The sequence below is a fragment of the Cornus florida genome, unplaced genomic scaffold (genome assembly GCF_030987335.1).
Source record: "Cornus florida cultivar Cherokee Brave unplaced genomic scaffold, ASM3098733v1 CherokeeBrave_3.0.0_Hap2_Chr01, whole genome shotgun sequence".
In the NCBI taxonomy this organism is placed as follows: domain Eukaryota; kingdom Viridiplantae; phylum Streptophyta; class Magnoliopsida; order Cornales; family Cornaceae; genus Cornus; species Cornus florida.
The window spans coordinates 62,434,978-62,439,957 of record NW_026775571.1 but is presented as its reverse complement, the minus strand read 5'-3'; the positions used below and the strand labels follow the sequence as shown (position 1 = coordinate 62,439,957).

At 38.9% G+C, this 4,980-nt stretch overlaps 1 non-coding gene across 1 annotated transcript; it reads left to right on the top strand.

The window, feature by feature from the left end:
- The first annotated feature begins 3,473 nt into the window (after window positions 1-3,473).
- LOC132283911 (small nucleolar RNA R71) lies at window positions 3,474-3,580 on the top strand. Its single transcript, XR_009472160.1, has one exon. It is a non-coding gene; the product is annotated as a small nucleolar RNA R71 (small nucleolar RNA).
- The last annotated feature ends 1,400 nt before the right edge of the window (window positions 3,581-4,980 follow it).

Genomic DNA, 4,980 nt, shown 5'->3' with positions numbered 1-4,980 from the left:
TAAGAGATATGACCGAAATTTATCAAGGGCATATACTACGGTAAGTAATTCTTTCTTGGTGGTAGAATAGTTCAATTGGGCACCTGAGAAAGTCTTACTCGCATAATATATAGTATATGGTAGTTTACCTACCTTTTGCCCCAAAACAGCACCCATTGCGAAATCGGAAGCATCACACATAATCTCAAATGGTAAGGACCAATTTCGAGGTTGCATGATGGGAGCGGATGATAGAAGAGTGCGAAGTTGATGAAAAGCATTTAGGCATGCTTCATCAAAGACAAATGGAGTCTCTTTGGTAAGAAGGTTGCACAAGGGTCTAGCAATTTTACTAAAGTCTTTGATGAACCGGCGATAAAAACCGGCATGTCCTAGAAAAGAGCGGATTTCTCTCATCGTAGTAGGTGGAGACAATTCAGAAATTAGCTTAACTTTTGCTCTATCTACTTTTATTCCTCTTTTAGAGATGACATGTCGAAGCACGATTCCTTCGTGAACCATGAAATGGCTTTTTTCTCAATTTAACACAAGATTAGTCTCACGACATCTTTGAAGCACTTTTTTGAGATTTTGGAGACACGAATCAAATGAGGACCCAAAAACCGAGAAGTCATCCATGAAGACTTCTAAATACTTCTCCAACATGTCTAAAAAAATTGACATCATAGACCTTTGGAAAGTGGCAGGAGCATTGCATAATCCAAAAGGCATCCGTCGATAAGTAAATGTACCGAAAGGATATGTGAATGTAGTCTTTTCTTGATCCAATGGATCTAGGGCCACTTTATTGTACCCTGAATAACCATCTAGGAAGCAATAGTATTATTGCCCAGCCAATCTTTCCAAGATTTGGTCAATGAAAGGCAATGGAAAATGGTCTTTCCTAGTAGCAGAATTCAGCTTTCGGTAATCTATGCAAACATGCCATGAAGTGGCAGTGCGTTTCGAGATGAGATCACCCTTAGCATTTTCAACAACTATGATTCCTGACTTTTTGGGAACCACTTGAGTTGGACTAACCCACTTGGAATCAGAGATAGGATAAATGATTCCCGCATCTAGAAGTTTCACAACCTCCTTCATGACAACTTCTTTCATATTTGGATTCAATCTCCTTTGAGTATCCCTAAATGGCTTTTTATCCTCTTCCATGTGTATGCGATGCATACAAATAGAAGGGTCAATGCCTTTTAAGTCAACTACACTCCATCCAATGGCTTCTTTGTTAGCTTTAAGCACTTCCAAAAGATCATTCTCTTGGTCATTTTCAAGATTGGAAGCAATGATGACCGGAAGAGTCTCTTTTGGGCCTAAGAAGGCGTATTTCAGATTTGATGGAAGGGGCTTAAGCTCAAGAATAAGAGGAGAGATGAGAGATGGAACTGGTGGAGTACTAGAGAGTGAAGGAAGAGGTTCTTTCTTGCTTTTCCAAGGTGGGTAATCCAAAGTGGCCACAGAGTCCATTAAAGCATTCACCTCACTTATGGATCCTTCTGTGTCAAAACCACAACTTTCAAACATTTCACAAAGGCACGCCTCAAGAGGGTCCTTAGAGAGAATAGAGGGAAGAGTCTCCTTTATGGTTTCATCCAAGACATCTACTAGGAAACACTCGTCTTCATCTGTGGGATGTTGACTTGCATTGAAAACATTAAGTTTAACCATCATGTTGCCAAAAGAAATGTTCATAATGCCGGATCTACAATTAATGGTGGCATTGGCAGTGGTAAGGAATGGCCTTCCTAGGATGACTGGAATGTGATTAGTGAGATTAGGGACTAGCTCAGTATCTAGAAGCACAAAATCAACCGGGAAATAATTTATCAACCTTAATTAGAATATCCTCAACAATTCCCCTTGGTTTCTTAATTGATCTATCGGCTAGTTGGATTACTACCGATGTTGGCTTCAAGTCCCCTAATCCTAACTGCAAGTAAACAGAGTATGGAATGAGATTGATACTTACACCTAAATCAAGGAGAACTCTACGAACCTCTTGGCTTCCAATAACACAAGAAATGGATGGAGCACCCGGATCCTTGAACTTAGGAGGAGTGTTAGACAGAATGATGGAACTCACTTGTTCCGTTAAAAGCACTTTCTTAAGGTCCCTTCCCTTACTCTTCCTCTTTTGTGTGCACAAGTCCTTCAAGAACTTTGCATATGGTGGAATTTGCCTAATTGCATCTAGAAGAGGAAGATTGATTTTTACTTGTTTAAACGCTTCCATCATATCATGAATTTTCCCTTCTTGTCTCCCAAATGATGAAGTCTCTCTCAAAGCTTGAGGAAATGGAGCTTTTGGCTCATAAGGCTTCTCTAATTGGGGAAATGATGATGAAGATGACGGAATGTCCATTTTGGAACCACTAGCATCCAAAGAAATAGGAATAGGATTTGGAATGGGACGGATGCTACCACTTCGTTGCTTCAGTTCATTATCCTCCTTAGGTACATCTACCTTATTATCCACTTTCCTACCACTCCTCAAGGTAGTAATTGCTTGAACTTGCTCATTTCTAAAAAATTCTAATGAAGGACTTGCTTGCGCCATAAATTGCCCCTTAGGATTGGTCTCAGTTTGACTAGGCAACTTACCTTTCTCTCTCACATTTAAAGAATTAGCTAATTGTCCGATTTGAGCTTCAAGCTTTGCAATTGATTGAGAGTGAGAATGAAACAATTAATTATATTTTCAAAGATCACCTAAGGCTTACAAGACCTTGTCCTCAAAAGTGGAACTTTTAGGAGGCGCTTGATTTGGATTAGAGTAAGATTGAGAATTTGATGCTTGAGGTTGAGAATAGGATTGAGAATTTGATGCTTGAGGTTGAGAGTATTGATTCACTTTCTGAGGATAGAATAAAGGGCGGTAACCTTGAGAATTCTGATTTTGATTTTGGAGATGTGGGGGAACATACTTTGCTTGATAACCTTGATTTTGAGGAGGGTTTGCACCGTCTCCTTGATTTCTCCATGCAAAGTTAGGATGATTTTCCACCCCGAATTGTAAGTATTGGAATAAGGGTTGTTCCCTTGATGAATGAAAGCTGCATTTGCTTGTTCTTGAGACTCACTTGGTATGACTTGTCTAAGAGGGCAATTTGAAGTATGATGAGTGTAATTAGAACAAGTTATGCACATTTCATTGGAAGGATGAGAATAAGATTGAATTGCCGGACCTTGATTCAAAAGGAATTTATCAAATCTTTGAGTAAGATTTTTGACCTCGGCGGCAATTTCCATGGAAGAGTCTAGTTGATTTAGAGCTTTCTTGCCTCCCATATTTGCTAAGTGACCACCCCTAGAAGATGAAGATCTATGCATTGAGTTTTCACTCATTTTTTTCGAAAAGAAGCCAAATTTCATCTTCATTTCTTTCTATGTAGCTTCCGCCACAAGAAGCATCAACATTGCCCTTATTGGCATCGGATAAACTTGAAAAGAAACATTGAACTAATTGCCACTTCGGAATGTCATGATGTGGACACTTTCGTAGCAAGTCATTCAAACGTTCCCATGTTTCATGAAGGGGTTCTCCTTCTTGTTGTTTAAATTCACGAATGGAAGTTCTTATGGCATCGGTTCGACTTGCAGGGTAATACTTCTTTAGGAACTCTTGTTGTAATTGTGCCCAAGAGGTGATTGTATTTGGCCGCAAGTTGTTAAACCAATATTTAGCTTTATCCCGAAGAGTGAAAGGGAAAAACTTCATTTTAAGGACTTCTTTTGGAACATCCATGATTTTTATGGTGGAACAAACTTCCAAGAACTCATCTAAATGTTTATAAGGCTCTTCATTGCTCAACCCATAGAAACTGGGGCATATGTTAATGGTGGAAGCCTTAATCTCATAATAATGAGCACGGAAATTTGGCAATTGAATGCAAGTGGGTGCATTATATTGATTTAGAGTGTAACGATCCCTAAGGACCATTGGAGTATTGAGAGGATTGAGAGGAGGATATGGCAGTTGACCTTGCTGATTGTATGCCATTTGACCTTACTGAGGGTATGCCATTTGAACATATTGTTGTTGTTGCTCACCAATTGGGGTAACAACATTTGGCCTTGGCATCCCTAGATTAGGTTGTTGCACCGCATAATCGATTGGTCGTGGCATTCCTAAGGGTAGATGCACACCTTGAGGATCCACAATATGAACTTGTGGTAGGTGGTGCACACCATTATGATCCACATGACCAAGATCTACAATGGGATCTTCAATTGGATCTATTGGGTCTTCCATTAAAGGTGATGGAAGATCAAAATTTGAAAGATTAAGATGACTATCCCTAGTACTACCTCTTAAACGCCGAAGGAAAACTTTGAGATTTTGATTTACAGGAACAAACGGATGATTAAGTGATCTACGACCATGCATGCACTAGAATAAGTCAACACACCAACACTTCAATTTTTCAACCCCACATACGATGTTCCCAAACTCCTCAATAATATCAATGCACTTAAAACAATTAAATGCCTCCACACGGGCCGATGCCTTGTACAAGAAGGTATGCTTGGACTTAAAAATAAAACAATTCAATTTAAGCCTCCAATTGGGCTGTCCAAAGCATGCAAAACAGTAAACAATTAAGCACAAAAATTAAAGAGAAACTTACAAATGGTCCTTAAGCAACTTCAATTTTTTAATTGCTTCTAAGTCCAACGTTTGCTCCACTTTTCTTCAAGTACCTAATTGACAAATCAAATGAGAAAATAAAAATTAAAATGACTTAAAAGTAAACAATCAACAAAGAACTAATGTCTAATTCAATTCTTTTAAAAACCGTTAGATCCCCGGCAACGGCGCTAAAACTATGGTGCGACCGAGCGTGTGCACAAAATAATGCACAACACTTTAGGTTTAGAAATAATGTCAAGTGGGCACCATATTTTAAAATTTATAAAACCACTAAACACTTATACTATGGAGTATGAAGTGAGCAGGGATCGTCCCAAGAGATCTAAACAATT